This window comes from Felis catus, chromosome C1 (assembly GCF_018350175.1).
Source record: "Felis catus isolate Fca126 chromosome C1, F.catus_Fca126_mat1.0, whole genome shotgun sequence".
Classification (NCBI taxonomy): Eukaryota; Metazoa; Chordata; class Mammalia; order Carnivora; family Felidae; genus Felis; species Felis catus.
In genome coordinates, this window is record NC_058375.1 from 151,025,537 (window position 1) to 151,044,187 (window position 18,651).

The window sequence follows — 18,651 nt, forward strand, 5'->3', positions numbered from 1 at the left end:
ACAAAAGATGTTGGTTGGGCAGATAGGGGAGAAGTGAGAGATAAAAAAAACCTTGATTGAACACAACTTGTGCTTTGTGAAGTTGAGAATTGGCTTAGCCTTGTGATTGAGGAAATACACATCAGTAGTAAAACTTAGTTGTATAAACCCTTTATTGTATATATATATATTATATATATTTATATATAATGTATAATGTATAATGTATATAATATATAATTATATATATATTTATATAACCTTGTGATTGAGGAAATACACATAAGTAGTAAAACTTAGTTGTATAAACCCTTTATTGTGTATGTGTATATATATATACACACACATACACACACACACACACACACACACACACACATATTCAAATAATAGTCATTGCTGGAAGTAGTTAAAAATCCAGAGGGAAATGCCTTTATTAAGTTCCCACATATTTATTAAGTTCCCACATATTCTCCATTGCTGATGCTGCCCAAATTTCCCTCTTAAGACATGGACATTCTACTATTTTGAATGTTCTTCCTTTCGAAGTAGATACATAATATCAAACTATAGTGATACGGTAACTATTAACAATTTCTGAGTGCCATGAATGCCTGTGTTCATGACATAACCAAGAACCTGGCTTTCCCATCTCTTATGACCCTCTCCTTCACTGCACCTAGTTCCCCTACTCAACCATAATTACTTTGCTCTGAGATCGCCAATGCTTTCAGAACATGTGTCTCTCCTTCTTGTCTACCTGTGCAACTCCTTGACCGCTCTACTTTTTTCTATCCATGCTGCCATCTCTCTTGCATTATTTTATTATTCTACTCTGATTTCATAGCCTATAATTTTACTAATACTTTTGCTAATATTCTGAATATCATAGGTTTATTGTTTTAATTTTATTCATACGATTACTCCCACTTAACCATACTTATGTTGGGGGTCCCTCCATGTTCTTGCTTTCTCCCTGCCTCCACAATGGGCCCACTGTGCTGACCATAATCATTCAGCAGGGCAGATTGTAACTATTTAAATTCATGACACAATCAACCCTCAACAGTGCCTCCCAGTTCTATTGCATTTCTTTGATTTTCAAATTGACTATTTTTCAAACTTTTTCATCATTCTTCAACATCCGTTTTTTCACTATCACTTAGTGGATGCTTTCTACTTTGGAGGGAAAATGTGTCATCAGAACCAACTCATTCCAATTCTCTCCTATGTGCCTGTATCTGAAACTTTCTTTTGATGTAACAAGGGAGTTTTCTTTTCATTTATGTTTTATTTCCTGTTTCCTCCTACCTGGAAATGTACGCAATTTATAATCTGGTTGACCTCTTCCTTGCAACTGGATTATTCTCAGCATCTTTTAAACATGAGAGAGACTCCCATTTTAGATAATCCCTGACCCCTGCTCAAACCCACAATACCACTCTAGTCATTATCTTGTATTCAGATATGAAGTTAGTGGCATATAACGTTTGGGGTAACAGTTTTGCTCTTAATATTCTATAAATATTGCTTTATTCAATATGTTTTCAATAAGTGTTGCAGAGAAGTCTATGGTCTCTATGGGTGTTTTTTTTTCTTTCATTTTTTAACATTGTATCTTTTAAGCCTGAATGCTTATAGACATTTTTCTGTGTCCCTTTAATTAAGAAATTTGCTAAGACAGGCATAATGGTGGGTGTATTAAAAAGCCTTTCCAATGTGCATATACTGATATTTTTCCACTTAGAGCACATTTTCCTATTTTATCTGATTCTGTTCCACTTCCTTTGTTATCTTCTTTGTGAATATTAATTATCTGCCTGTTGGATTAGTTATATCTGCTCTTTGTCATTTTCCTCTGTAGTTTAAAGTTAGTCTCTCATATTATCCATTTGATTATCTGCAATATCAGTTTTGCATTTTACTATTTCTGTTATTGGTTTATTTTGTGGTTGCATTTTTAGTTTTCTTAAAATTTTTTCTTATCATGTACTATTTTCTTTACATTTCCTCTTGTCCTTTCCTAACTAGTTTTTGTTGTTCTGCTTGATAGAGTCTCTGTTTATAATTTATAGTCTATTGATGATTCCCAGCTATTGCTGGGCATTTTCTTTTGATCCTGAAGTGGATAATTTTCAGAGGTATGATCTTCCTTTGGGCCATTCAGATTATTTTGACTACATATTAATTTGTAGTATTTGTATAGTTTCCCAGTTGTTTTTCTTAGAGAGGCACTGGCATCAGTATGCTCCTTGTTTCAATCAGTGTGTATAGTTAGAGCATTAACCTTCCCCCAGTAGCATGTATTTCTGCCAGAGTTAGAATGACTGTTGTCTGGAGTGTGTAAGGAAACGTATTCTGGGAATCTTCACCTGCATGATATAAGGATGGTCATCTCTGAGTCAGTGGGCTCAGAGGTATATAAGGGTCCCCGTCATTTTCAGGTGTTTTTTTGTTTTGCTTTGTTTTGTTTTCTGAGGTGGAGTCTGGGAATGTAATAAAGTGAAAATTAGGTAGATTTTTCTCATTCAACCCTCCACCTGCTTATATACAGATTCTCTCTTAGATTCTGAGAATGGATTATATATGTTGGGCTAAACTTTAATGGTTACTTCGAGCTTTCATCTTCTAGTATTTGAGACAATATATTCACATCACCTGAGAAATGCTTACTAAATAAACATAAATAAACTTGCTCCCCCTGCTTCTGACATCATTTTTTTTTTCTTAGGGCTTAATGCAGTATGTCAGTTTTTCACAACAGTTGTTCTCAACATTGACTACACTTAGGAGTTTTCAGAACATATTGATGGTCAAGCCCCATACCCATCAGGATCTCTGGGGGTGGGGCCTAAATGTAGGTATTTGGTTGAAGTACCCCCAGATAATTCTAATGTGCAGCCAAGCTTCAGATCCACTGTTCTAGAAATTTTGCTATTTCAAGTGTGGCCCATGAACTAGTGATATTAGCATCACATGGGAGCTTGTTAGAAATGCAGAATCTCAGGCCCTACCCCAGACCTTTCGAATCAGAATCTGTACATTAATAATATACTTAGATAACTGATATACAAGTTGACAAATACACTACAAATACACTACAAGTTGACAAATAAAGCTCTAGAGTGTTCCTTGTCAAACCCTGTTATACAGTAGAATCATCTGAGGAGCTTTAAAAAATATTGATGCTGGGCCCCACCCTCAAAGACTTCAATTAATATTGGATATTTCCTTAGGCACTGTTATTCTTTAAAAAGTATCCCAGGTGATTTAATATCCAGCTAGGATCAAGAACCATTGATCTGAAGAAGCTTCTGCCTCTTTATTTGGTAAAACTGGAAATTAGTCAGGTGGCCCAGATTCTCCCTCTGATGTGTCAGCCACTATTTTTGGATGCCACCTACTTCCTTCCTCCCCCAACCATCTGAGTATCTCTGTTGACATTTAGACCTAAGATCTGTTTTATCAGGGACAAATGTTTGGCACCCTGGTGGTCTCTAAGCAGTAAAACTTCCTAGATTTCACTTTTTTTTTCAGCTTCTTCAGGACGAATCATCTGTCTTTATTCCTAACCCACAGTCAGTTCAGTTGCCTTGATAATCAAGTACCCAGTCATATCCACGTTATAAACACCATCCCACTTGATTTGGGCTTTGATATTCTGCTTTGATATATCTGTGAGCATATATGAGATTACTATGCTGAAGGCTTCATAGAAAATTTCTAAGAATATTTATTAAGAATATTTATTTTAGGGGCATCTGGGTGGCTCAGTCAGTTAAGCATCTGACTTCAGCTCAGGTCATGATCTTGCAGTCCGTGAGTTCAAGCCCCGCATCAGGCTCTGTAATGGCAGCTCAGAGCCTGGAGCCTGCTTCGGATTCTGTGTCTCCCTCTCTTTCTGTCCCTCCCGTGCTCCCACTCTCTCTTCATCTCTGTCTCTTTCTCTCAAAAATAAAAATAAAAATAAACATTAAAAAATATTTATTTTACTTGAAAGGATTTCAAAGAAAATATTTTGAAGACATTCTTACAGGTGCCTGAAAATTCTTCAGAATTCAGTTTCCAAAGTGATATAGGATAAAGGAGAATGCGAGGGAGCATAGGTCCCCCTCTGCTAGGAACCTGGAAGTTTAGGTTGTAAATTGGAGTATGGATCTGTGGAGATATGTGATAATTTATCTCATATTTCTGGAGCAAACATCAATTTCATAAAAAGATTTTGGGGTAAACGTTTGAAATTTGGCACTCTTAAGAAATTTTTGTCACCAAACTGTATGAGGAACATCAGCCAGATCCCACTTTATTATATGACCTAGTTGTGTAAGGCAGTGTTGTTAGGGACCCGGTTGTGTTAGTGCTGCATCCAGATACAAGTGAACAGGCCTTTACTGTCGCCAGAAGAGATTATGCATATATCACAGACCTGCAATGGTTCGTTCGAGTCTGCCAGATCTGCTGATTGAATTGTGATTCCTAGGTGAGTCCAAAGATAGACCCACCTTTTCAGCTTTGTGGTAGTGGTGGTGGTGATGCTTTGACTATAGAAAACACTTTTGATGCTGGCAAATAAGTTCAACCTACTTTTGTTACTCCACGTAATAAGCATGATAGTTTGTATAAGAATGTGATGATTATTCTCCTTCCTATTACAATGAATTCTGATATTAGAAAACTGCTAAAATCTGGCATCTTGTTATTTTTCATGTAATCTCTTATATTTACCTTTTGTACTTTGAAATTATATATGTATGTATTTGTGTGTGTATATATATATGTATATATATATATATATTTCAATTTTTAGTGTTTAGTTTTGAGAGAGAGAGACAGAGACAGAGAGTGAGTTGGGGAGGAGCAGAGAGAGAGGGAGACACAGAATTCGAAACAGGCTCCAGGCTCTCAGCGCAGAGCCCGACGCTGGGCTTGAACTCACAAACAGTGAGATCATGACCTGAGCCAAAATCAGCTGCTTAACCAGCTGAACCACCCGGGTGCCTTGAAATTATATTTTCAACCGGGAACATGGATGGGTTGTTTAAAAATGATAAATTTGAAGCATAAACCTGAAGTCAGTGAAAAAATGAAGACAACAAGGGAAATTCAGAACACTTTAATGTTGATTTGTTTCTTAGCCTCCCAACAAAGAACATAACAGGAAAGATGATAGGAGGTAGATCAATTATAATTAGTTAATCTATAAGCAGTAGAAATACATCTAAAAACCATAGACCATATAAAATGCTTGGGTAAAATATGGGACACAAATGTACTATAGAAATTAGCACAACCATGGAATTAAGCCTAGGATTTTTCTAGTTTTATATAGTAAATTGTGCATATGCTTCAGGAAATAAGAAAGCAAATATAGAAAACATGACTTCAGAAAGCTATTTTGTGATGGGTAATGACTTTCTGTTCCTATTTAACTCTCAGCTGTTATATAACAGTATTAATATTTAAAAAATCATTTTATTATAATGTATAACAAATATTTAAGAGTGTTAAAGTGTGGACATATAAATGTACAATTCAGTGAATGATCATCAACATGTATGTAACTGCCATCTTGGCTAGCATTCCACAAACCTCTCTTAGTGATCCCTCCAGTCACTATCTACCTCTCCTCCCCAAAAGGATCACGAGGTTGTCTTGTTATACTGGGTGTTTTGGCAGTTTTTGAACTTCATATAAATGAAGTCATATAGGAGATATTTGTTTCTGTCTTTCTCTATTGCTCAATATTGTTTTTGTGGGATTCACCAATGTTTTTGGCCATAGTTTTAGTTTATTAATTTTCATTTTTGTGTAGTATCTGTTTACTTGTATATGCTGTGCATTCTACTGATTGACATTTGGATCATTTACATTTTGAAGCTACTTTTGTTGCTTTGAACATTTTTATATATCTCTTGGTACACACATGTATTTCTCATACCTGGAACTTATTGTTGAACTGTAGGGTATGTATACTTTCTTTCTTAAAACTTTTTTAATGTTTATTTGTTTTTGAGAGAGAGAGAGTGTGAGCAGGGGAGGGGCAGAGAGAGAGGGAGATACAGAATCCAAAGAAGGCTCCAGGCTCTCAGCTGTCAGCACAGAGCCCGATGTAGGGCTTGAACTCACGAGCTGTGAGATCATGACCTGAGCTGAAGTCAGACCCTTAACCAACCGAGCCACCCAGGTGCCCTGGTATGCGTATTTTCAATTTGAGTAGATAATGCCAAATAATTTCCCAAAGTGGGGTGCATATTTATACTTCCACCGGAAAAGTATGAGGGTTTATGTCATTTTCCATTCTTGTCAACACTTGGCATTATCTTAACATTAGCCATTCTGGTAAGGTGTATAATACCATGTTGTTTTAATTCACATTTCTTGAATACTGATATGATTGAACAACTTTGCATATGCTCTTTGGCATTTGGATAGCCTCTTCTATGAAGTGCCTATCCAACTTTAGTGCTTTAAATTTTTTAAATTTAATTAAAATTAAATTAAGAAATTTTAAATTTAATTGAGAATTTTTTTTACTGGATTTTTTCCCCATTGATTTGTAGAGTTTCTTTATATATTAGCAATGTATGTCCTGTGGTGCTTTTACATACCTCAAATACCTTCTCACATTTAAGGCTTACCTTTTCATTGTTCTAATGGTGTCTTTTGATCTGTCTTGCAGATTCCAGAAACACTACTAAGACCATTATTCCTTAGTGCAACGTTATCTATGCTATTATTTATATCCATTATATATTTTAGTAACTATAGAAATAGGCCCTTATTTTGATCCACCATATTCTTGGCTACAGTTTGTATCATAATGCTCTATGTCCTCAGTTACCGTCTTAAAAATAAATAAAATATCTATCAACATAAGACAAATATTTATGCCTAGAAACATCTTTCTGATTTTTATAGTACTGTAATTTCCATGATTTATGTCATGCAATTGTAAGGTACATAGACATTAAAAGAATAGTCCTTAAAACATTTGAACGTTTGCCATATTGAAACATAACCTGAGCCCCTCTTTAAGGTGTTAAAAATATGTTGGTAGGATAATCATGAAAAGACTTTTGTGAGAATTCCCTAATACCTGTACAATCACTTATACTTTAAAGAATGAAAAACCAGCTACCGGAAGTTATAGGTTATTTTGAACCCAAATAAAATACTTCTTGTCCTTGAGTAGATGATCTTACTTTAATAAATCATCATTTTGTATACTATTGCTGTTACCATTGTGTCTTAGAGAAGTTTTTTAAATACTTGGTACCCAACCTCAGACTTTCAAATTCTCTTTATTCATGATTGTCCTCATGTTTTTTTTTTTTTTTATGACTAGTGTTTTAAAGTGTGTGGTGAGTGATCCTGATGATTTATGAGGGGAAAGATGTACAGTTCATGTGCACAACAATTGAGTTTTGGGGCTGGATGCATGATACTATAGATCCCCAGATTACTGATGCAGAGTAAACTGAAAAAAGTCATTGAAAACAGTGATGAGACAAAAATGATTCAAAAACAAGAGGAACATAGTACCAATGTTGAGACATGGCTACTCTGGGATGTGATTGCTGACAAGTGAGTGAGTAGTTAGAACAGGTGTCATGCAATACAAAATGGCTGTCCCTGTTCACACTGGGTGGGTCTAACAGAAAGACTTAATTGATTTCTTAGTGTAACTCTAAAATTGCAATTTATGCTGTTTTTTTAATGGCTATTCAAAGTACTGATTTTTTTTTTTTTTGGTCCAAAACAACCAGCCACTAAGATAACCGGCAGATTAGAAGTATTTCATTTGATATTGATAAGATTTGGTTTAGTAGATGTTAGAAACTATCACCCAGATAGTACACTTTTAAGAAAAAGGCAGTACCAGGTTCTTTTTTAAGATACACTGGATTGGAAATGTATATATTACACTGTTGATTTTCTTAAGTACATTTGATATTTATAGGAATTCATCAGTCTCATTTCAAAATAAATATTCATGTTCCATCCAGGAAATTGGCATCTTCCTTTGAAGAGGTAGTGAAGCACCAGACTTGGCTATTGACTCAATTATTGTTCATTTTGCTGTAAAATTTAGTTTGACAAACTTCCTAAAATATTTGGTAACAAAACCAAACCTCACATTATTAACATTGTAAAAAAGAAATAATGCCTGAAGCAAATATGCTATATAAACATAGTTTCTTTTTTCTCCTTCTTCTTGAATACATATAATCATGCATAAGATATAGGCTCCAGACTGGTGTGAACAATAACATTTAAAAACTGAGGTGCCCTAGTTTTTAAGACTTTATTTTTTAGAGCAGTCTTAGGTTCAGAACAAAATGGAGAGGAAATTATAGAGATTTTCCATATATCCCCTACCCCTACACATGTATAGCCTCCCTCACTAACAACATCACCCACAAGAATAGTATATATATAATATATATATATATATATTTTTTTTTTTTTTACCAAGGATGGGCCTACATAAACATATCATAATCGCCCTAAGTCCAATAGTTTACTTTAGGGCTCACTCTTGGTGTTGTAAATTCTGTGGGTTTGGACAAATGCATAATGACATATATCCATCATTATAATATCATGCAGAGTATTTTTAATGCCCTAAAAATCCTCTGTGCTCAACCTATTCATTCCCCCTCCTATCCTCTGCCAACCATTGAATATTTTATTCTCTCCATAGTTTTTGCTTTTTCCAGAATGTCATGTAGTTGGAATTAGACACTAATGTAGTCTTTTCAGATGGGTTTCTTTCATTTATTTTATTATTAAAAAAATGTTTTTAATGTTTATTTATTTTTGATAGAGAAATACAGACAGCATGAGCAGGGGAGGGTCAGAGAGAGAGGGAGACACAGAACCCTAAGCAGGCTCCAGGCTCTGAGCTGATGGCACAGAGCCTGATTATGGGGCTTGAACATGGGACCGTGAGATCATGATCTGAACTGAAGTTGGACACCCAGCTGGCTGAGCCACCTAGGCACCCCTGGGCATCTTTCATTTAATCATATACATTTGCATTTCCTTCATGTCTTTTCATATCTTGATAGATTATTTCTTTTTAGCACTGAATCATATTTCATTGTCTGGATGTACCACAGTTTATTTATCCATTCACCTACTGAGGAACATCTTGGTTTCTTCGAAGTTTGGGCACTTAATGAACAAAGCTGCTAAAAACATCTGTGTGCAGGTTTTTGTGTGGACGTGTTTCCACTTCCTCTGAGTGAATTCTAAGGAGTGTGATTGCTGGATAATACGGTAAAAATATGTTTCGTTTTCTAAGAAACCACCAAACTGTCTTCTAAGTGGCAGCACCATTCTGCATTCCCACCAGCAATGTGTGAGAGTTCTGATTGCTCTACATTGTTGCCAACATTTGGTGTTGGTCCCAAGCACCATTCAGTGTTTTGGCCATTTTAATAGATGCATAATGGTATCTTGTTTTAGTTTGCATTTCCCTGATGACATATGATGTGGAGAGTCTTTGTGTCTGCTTATTTGCTATCTGTTTATCTTATTTGGTGAGGCTTATGTTGAGGTCTCTGCCTATGTTTATTTATTTATTCATTCATTCATTTATATTCTTTTTTAATTAAGTTTCATGCATAGGGGCACTTGTACCCCAATGTTTACAGCAGCACTTTCAACAATAGCCAAATTATGGAAAGAGCCTAAATGTCCATCAACTGATGAATGGATAAAGAAATTGTGGTTTATATACACAATGGAATATTACATGGCAATGAGAAAGAATGAAATATGGCCTTTTGTAGCAACGTGGATGGAACTGGAGAGTGTTATGCTAAGTGAAATAAGTCATACAGAGAAAGACAGATACCATATGTTCTCACTCTTGTGTGGATCCTGAGAAACTTACCAGAAGACCATGGAGGAGGGGAAGGAAAAAAAAAGGTTAGAGAGGGAGGGAGCCAAAACATAAGAGATTCTTAACTGAGAACAAACTGAGGGTTGATGGGGGGTGGGAGGGAGGGGAGGGTGGGTGATGGGTATTGAGGAGGGCACTTGTTGGGATGAGCACTGGGTGTTGTATGGAATCCAATTTAACAATAAATTTCATATTAAAAAAACAAAACAAAACAAAATAAATAAATTCCAGTAAAGTTAACATACAGTGTTAAATTCATTTCAAGTGTATGATACAGTATTTTAACAATTCCGTACATCACCCAGTGCTCATCACAAATACCCTCCTTAATCCCCATCCCCTATTTCACCCATCTCTCCACCTGCCTCCCCTCTGGGAGATATCAGTTTGTTTTCCATAGTTAAGAGTCTGTTTCTTGGTCTCTCTCTCTCTCTCTTTGGCCTTTCCTCATTTGTTTTGTTTCTTAAATTCCACATATGACTGAAATCATATGGGATTTGTCTTTCTCTGACTTATTTGCTTGACACTATACTTTCAAGCTTTATCCATGTCATTGCAAATGGCAAGACTTCATTCCTTTTTATCGATGAATAATATTCCATTGTAGAGATATCACTTTTTCTTTATCTATTCATCTGTTGTTTGATACTTGAGCTTCTCCCATAAATTGGCTATTGTAAACGATGCTGCTATGAACATAGGGGCTCATGTATCCCTTTGAATTAGTGTTTTTTTGTGTGTTTTGAGTAAATGCCTAGTAGAGTGATTGCTGGATCATAGGGTTGTTCTATTTTTAACTTTCTGAGGAACCTCCAAAGGTGCAGAGTGTCTGCACCAGTTTGCATTCCCACCAACAGTGTAAGAGGGTTCTTTTTTTCCACCACATCCTCACCAACACCTGTTGTTTCTCGTGTGTTTTAGTTTAGCCATTCTAACAGGTGTGAAGTGATATCTCATTATAGTTTTAATTGGCATTTTCCTGATGATGAGTGATGTTGAACATCTTTTCATGTGTCTGTTGGCCATCTGGATGTCTTCTTTGGAGAAATATCTGTTCGTGTCTTCTGTCTTTGGCCCATTTTAAAAAGTAGGCTGTTTATTTTTTATTGTTTAATTTTAAATGTTCTTTGTATAGTTTGGATCACAGCCCTTTATCAGATGTGTCTTTTGCAAATATTTTCTCATAATCTGCAGCTTGTCTTGTTTTCCTCTTGACATTATCTTTCATAGAGCAGAAATTTTTAATTTAATTTAATTTTTAAATATTTTTTTGGAAATTTTTAATTTAATTTTTATTTATTTATTTAATTCATTTTTTTCTTTTTTTTTTTTAACAAGGACAGTTTTTTTTTTACTTGAAGCATACTTCAGAATACTTGGTTCTAAAAGATATATATAAAACATTCCATCCAAGAAAAATAGAATACACATTTTCTTCAAGTACACACTGAAGAATCCCCTGGTTAAATCACATAAAAAGAGGTGAAGGAAAGAGATGGTCGTCTCCCCAGTAAGCTACTCTGGAAGAAGGAAGTTGGCAAAATAGCATATTGTATTCCTGAATACTTATGACTTAAGCATCAAAACTTACTGAATTATTCACCACGATCAAGTGAGATTCATTCCTGGGCTGCAGGGCTGGTTCAATATTTGCAAATCAATGTTATAGATCACATTAATAAAAGAAAGGATAAGAACCATATGATCCTGTCAATCGATGCAGAAAAAGACAAAATACAGTATCCTTTCTTAATAAAAACCCTCAAGAAAGTCGGGATAGAAGGAACATACTTAAATATCATAAAAACCATTTATGAAAAGCCCACAGCTAATATCATCTTCAATGAGGAAAACCTGAGAGCTTTCCCTCTGAGATCAGGAACACGACAGGGATGTCCACTCTCACCGCTGTTGTTTAACACAGTGTTGGAAGTCCTAGCATCAGGAATCAGACAACAAAATGAAATCAAAGACATCAAAATTGGAAAAGATGAAGTCAAACTCACTTTTCACAGAGGGCATGATACTCTACATGGAAAACCCAGCAGACTCCTCAAAAAGTCTGCTAGAACTGATACATGAATTCAGCAAAGTCGCAGGGTACAAAATCAGTGTGCAGAAACCGGTTGCATTTTTATACACCAATAATGAAGCAACAGAAAGAGAAATAAATAAACTTATCCCATTTACAAATGCACCAAGAACCATAAAATACCTAGGAATAAACCTAACCAAAGATGTAAAAGATCTGTATGCTGAAAACTATAGAAAGCTTATGAAGGAAATTGAAGAAGATATAAATAAATGGAAAAACATTCCATGCTCATGGGTTGGAAGAATAAATATTGTTAAAATGTCAACACTACCTGAGCAGTCTACACATTCAGTGCAATCCCAATCAATATTGCACCAGCATTCTTCTCAAAGCTAGAATGAACAATTCTAAAATTTGTATGGAACCATAAAAGACCCCAAAGAGCCAAAGTAATGTTGAAGAAAACCAAAGCGGGAGCCATCACAATCCCAGACTTTAGCCTCTCCTACAAAGCTGGCAATTTTTAATTTTAATGAATTCCAGCTTATCATTTCTTTATTTCATGAATAGTCTTTGGTGTTGTAACTTAAAAAGGCACCATCACACCAGACGTCATCTAGGTTTTCTCCTGTGTTATCTTCTAGGAATTTTACAGATTTGTGTTTTACATTTAGGAATATGATCCATTTTTAGTTAATTTTTATGAAGGACATAAGGTCTATGTCTAGATTCATGTTTTTGCATGCGATATCCAGTTGTGCTAGCAACCATTTGTTGAAGAGGCTATCTTTGCTCAATTATATTGCCTTTGCTTTTTTGTCAAAGATTAGTTGACTATATATATGGGGGTTTATCACTGGGCTCTCTATTCTTTTCCATTGATCTATTTGTCTATTCTTTTGCCAATGTCACACTGTCTGATTACTGTCGCTTCCTTGTAAGCATGGAAGTCAGGTAGCGTCAATCCTCCAACTATTCTTATTTTTCAATGTTATGTTGGCTAATATCATTTGCCTCTTCATATAAACTTTAGAATCAGTTTGATGATGTCCATAAAATAGCTTTCTGGGATTTCAATTGGGATTGCATTGAAGGTATCGATCATGTTGGGAAGAACTGACATCTTGACAATATTGAATCCTCCTATTCATGAACGTTAATGCTCCGGTTTTCAACCTCCTTCATTATTTGCACTGATTATTTTTAAAATTTTATTAATGTTTACTCATTTTTTGAGAGACAGAGACAGAGGGTGAGTGGGGGAGGGGAGAGAAAGAGAGACAGACAGACAGACAGAAAGAGAGAGAGACAGAATCTGAAGCAGGCTTGAGGTTCTGAGCTGTCAGCACAGAGCCCAATGCAGGACTTGAACTGTGAGATCATGACATGAACCAAAGTTGGACGCTTAACTGACTGAGCCACCCAGGCACCCCTGTGCTGTATTTTAAGACTGATTAATACCAGTGCCCTTTCAACTGGGTTATTGTAAGACATAGAAGAGATAGTAAATGAAAATGGCTGGCCCATAGAAGATACTAATAAATTAAAAATCTGTTTTGTTTTTTTTCTCTCTCTTTATAATCTCAACGTAGTCAACTGTGTCAGTAAAACACAGGGTTTAAAGGTTAATGACCCATTTATGAATATGAAAGAAGTATGATCATTTGTATGATTTTTGTAACTGTTACATTGAATGAATACTACATGTCAGATTTAATCATAAAGTGCTTCTATCTTGCACCATCTCTTTATATTAATTCAGTGGGTCTGATTGTTATTCTGCTCTCCAGTGAAAACTCTGGTGGACTTCTCAGCTTTTCTAGTCACTTTTAGGTAACTCAAAGTCCTCTAATCAGTAATTAAAATATTTAGTCTCATGTAATAGTGAAAAATTTGAACTTGCTTTAACCCTAAGGCTTTTCCCCCTTGTCTTGCCCAGGCTTGCTGCAGTTGAGGAAAGAGGACGTACTTGCTTTTTTCTTTTCTCCTACCTTGAACTTCTTCTTTCAGATGTTCATTCATAGTCCTGACTTTGGTTTCTGATCCTTTCAGATTTGTATCATAGGAAATGAGAAAACCTAAGGGGGTTGGGCAGGAAAGTTCTTACTTAACTCACTCGTACTATTGCAAGCTGATTTCACACACTCTAGGCTTAATAAGGATTTGAATTTACTCATTGTCCCCTGGAGGGTCTCTCACCTGCACTCTCTTCTGCCTTATTGCTTATTCCTCCTAATCCCCTGGGCATTCAGCCATAGTAACAGATTCTCTCTGCTAAAGTCTTGTCTCTGCTTCATGGCAGCCTCTTGGACAGGATCGAAGATAAGTCCACATTCCACATTCTCTCTCTCTCTCCTTCTGTCTCTCTGTCTCTCATGTGTGGCCCATATATGATTCACAGAAAATATACGTACTCCCATTGCCTTGATAATACTGGAAGAGTATGTTACTAAAGCAGCAATCTCAGCCATCAGCAGCTAGGCAGACTGTGTTTCTCAGGCAGAAATCACACCCCAGTTCATTGCAGGGGATGTATCAAGCCCTTCTGATGCCCTTGGAGGTCTACTCACTTTGCTCAAGGAAGGGGTAGACACCCCTCTTCCCTGCCTTTGTAGGGGAGCAAGGAGACTTGGAACTCACATTACAGCTTTCTCTGAAAAAGTCCTCTCCAAAACGTGTCTACTGTTTTCAACTTACGACCTTTTATAGCCTTACTGTGGGTGAGGACTTAGATAAGTAGGTTTTCAGGAACATGGTTTATAAATCTGCATGTATTATATCCTCTTTGGAGAGAAATACATATTGGCTCTTGGTGCTTCAGCTGAAATATTATTAATCTGTTACCCTATAACAGAATGAGCGAATTATCATTAATAGCAATAAATACATTATTTCAATTATGTAAATAAAGTAAATGTAGGAATCTAAATGAGCAGACTGTATGTAATATTAAAAAACATGAGCAAAATTTTAAAGTTCAAATGAAGGAAAATATTGATCTGCAGAGACTGGACATGAATTTGAAACAGAACCATCAAAGTGGTCATTATTTCATAATTTCATAAGATAGATTATCTGAATATTGATTTACCTAAAGTACACAAGGATAAAGAGGAAAAAACAAGGATAAAGTAATTCAGAAATGCATAATGGTAAACATTTCATATTGTGAATCTGCTCCCTTGAGCTAAATGTCATAGTGCAAGAGGCTTGCAGTCTTCATGACATTAAGGTCATGTATGTAAAATGCAAATTTTACAATTCACTTCTGTCATTTTACTTGTTATATTGTTATGAAAAATACATTTCTTGACATATCTGTTGACTATTCTCCAGAAAGTGCCTGAGAAATAGTGAACTTGGAAACAAAGCCTACAGAAAGGAGAATATTTTCATTCATTATTAGGAAAACTGTACTTTAGAACCTGGTATTAATATGTCAGTAATTAAAACAATGTAAGTAACATAGATAATAATAAAAAGATGAAACTTTGCTAGGGAACTTGCTTGTTTACAATTACTATTCTATTAGTGGTTTTCCTCTGGAAGTGTAACTATGTAAGTTTGATTTCCTTAACTAACCATTTGTTGAAAATATAATCTCTATTCCAAATGGAAACAACCTGTTTATTTCTGATAATATATGTTCTCTGGAATTGCAGTGCTATTGAACATTCAACTAGCCAAATCCTGTAGCTGCTACTTAGTTCTCATCATTGATTCTATAGCATCTGACATTATTGACTTCTTATTCTTTTGAAATCCTCTTCAAACATGGCTTATGTTATATTATCTCTCCATCAGCTCTACTCTCTATTAGGGCAGAGATTTTTTTTCTGTTTATATCAGTGTAATTCACTCCTTAAATAGTACCTGACCTGTGGAAGGTATCCATTAAATATATTTGCTTAATGTGTCAATTCTTTTACATATCTGTCTATTCCTTTTCTGATTCTTTTGTTAACTCCTTTTCCTTCTTCCAAACTTTTAAGCTGATTACTCCCCTGATGTTGAGTCTCTTTCTGTCCCTACTCTTCTTTCATTTTTGAGTACTCATTCATTATAATCATATGACTTCTCTGGTTGAATGCCACCCATGTCTCTACCACTGACCCTGCCCTTTTTTCCACAATCAAACCTCCAACTGCCCTATGACCATCTTTGTATGTTTGTCCCAGAGTCCCTTCAAATTCAGCGTATCTGAAAGTTTTTTTTTTTTTTGAGCTCTCCGCTTGTAATACAGGTTCTCATTTTGACAACCCTCTTTTTCCCTGTTTTTGTTTTTTAGAAATAATTGACATACATCACTGTGTAAGTTTAATGTATATAACATGATGGTTTGATTTACATATATTGTGAAATGATTACCACCATAGGTTAATCAACACCCACCCTGCATCATCTCATGCAGATAACAATAAAAAGAGAAAAAAAAAATTCCCCTTGTGCTAAGAACACTTAGGATCTACTCTCATAACAACTTTCCTAAACATCATACAGGAGTGTTAACTATAGTCATCATGTTGTACATTACATGCCTGGTACTTATTCATCTTATAACTGGAAGTTTATACCTTTCAACCACCTTCTTCCAGTTCCCCTAGTCCCCACCCCCCCTGCCCCTGGTAACCACAAATCTCTTTGTGTGTGTGTGTGTGTGTGTGTGTGTGTGTGTTGTTTTGATTCCACAAGTGAGAGCATACAGGATTTATCTTTTCTGTCTCTGACTTATTTCACTTAGCATAATGCGTTCAAGGTCCATCCATGTTATAACTCTTTTAATCAATGGCACTACTATTTTCTCATTCTTCCTGTTTTAAACTCCAAATCTATTTTGATAGACCTATATTATCATTATAACACACCACTAGCATCAATCATCATCAATAATACTCATATAATGCTTTATAGTTTGAAAAGCATTTTTGCATGCATAATTTTCTCTCTTAGGACTTGTTCCTACTTTTTTCCAAGAGACTAATTTTGACAATTTAAAATATTTAATTTATTATTGTGCAACACATTTAAAATTACGATCAAGATAAGTGTAACTAGAAGTACACTTGCTATGTACTATGAATATGTGTGCTATGAATTCGGAAAACAGATGCCTAACTTAATTGTTTGCATATGAATGTGCTTATATGCGTGTTTCTGCGTGTATTTTGCAAAGCTGTTTAGGTAGGCTTGCTGAAGTATATCACATCGAAGTAGATGCTGAATGATACATAGGAGAGCTAGAGGAAACAGTGTGTACAATGACTCTGTCATGGAAAGGAGCATGGTATTTTTAAGAATCTGAAAGAAAGCTAATGTACTCTGAATGGAATGACAAGGGAAAGAGTGGCAGAAGACAAAGCTAATGAGATAGGCAATTCCTCACCACAAACATTTATTTATTACTCAGAAAGTATGATGCTATGTTTTGTATTATATGTATATTTTCACTTTTGACTTCTGAAATCCTCTCAATTGTGATCATTGTAACCTAATCTTTTAAATAACTGATTAATTGGTTTACTTTCACAAGTGAAATATTTAATATTATAGAATTCAGTAATTACTATGCGTTTGTTACAGATTTACTTGTTCTTTTGTGTTTTACAAAAATATTTGAAAATACCAAATGTTTTGTTGGAATAACATTGAATTTATGAGACAGTTTTCCACTATTGGGGCTTCTCATTAGTATATATTCATTCATTTATTTAGGTCTACTTTTATATCATTTAATAAAGTTTTATAGTTTTCATTATGAATGTATTACATATTTTTTAATTCATTCCTAGATAGCCTTGTATTTTTGCTTCTAAAGTAAATGGAATTTTTTTCTACTAGATTTTTAAATAATTTTTACTGCAATGTAGGAATAGAGTGGTTTTTATATTTTGATTTTGTGTCCAGCAACCTAGTAAAGATCTCTAGGTAAATAATCAGATAATCTTTTAAAAATATAAACCAAAGAGGAAATGATGAAGGCAAAATCCCTAGGCATCCTTTTTTTATATATATATAATCCTTAGAGAGTAAATTAAAGAATGGATAAATAAAGTTGGGAATATTAAGAGGTATAAAGATGGTAAGAAGGTTTATAAGGGCTAGTTTCAATTTAGCAACACAGACTCCAAAGATGTTTTCTGAGAGTGACAGATCCTTGGAGAATTGTCTCCCCACAACCATATTCGTAGCCATGTTCCTTTATATCTTGTGAGCAGAGGCATTGACTGCCTTTGTGCCTTTCTTTTCAAGGATGTCAGTATAGTGAACAGACTTGGAAGATAGAGATAGTATCTCTGTTTACTGTATAGTTTAGTAAACATTATGTCTTCCTATGAGACAGAGGTCAGGGAGGCTTACTGTCCCTTAGGAAAGAGTTGGGTCCCATAACATTGGCCCCCTCTTATAACACAACCCATTGTTTATGCAGCATCTCTTGGCTCTTTGCACATTCTCCTGTGGGAATTGTGGTTGGAGTACCAGTACAAATGATTTTCATCTGATGAATGCTATTGTTGTGAGTGATAAACTATGTTTTGTCTCTAGGAGTCTCCTGTCTTTTGCCAGCATCCATAAAATGTCAGGGTAAATGCTAACACCCTTCACAGTTCTTGACAGTTTTGGCAATGAGGAAGGGATGCTGACAGAGACATGGATGTTTGGAGGATGAAGGAGGAGGGCATCAGAGCTGATTCATGGGATGACTAATGGATTGAGAGAAGTCCATTGG

General features: G+C 35.3%; 1 protein-coding gene across 8 annotated transcripts in view; it reads left to right on the forward strand.

Annotated features, from left to right (window-relative positions):
* SLC4A10 (solute carrier family 4 member 10) overlaps positions 1-18,651 on the forward strand; it is a 314,478-nt gene that overhangs the window by 155,058 nt on the left and 140,769 nt on the right. The gene's annotated exons all lie outside the window — the stretch shown is intronic.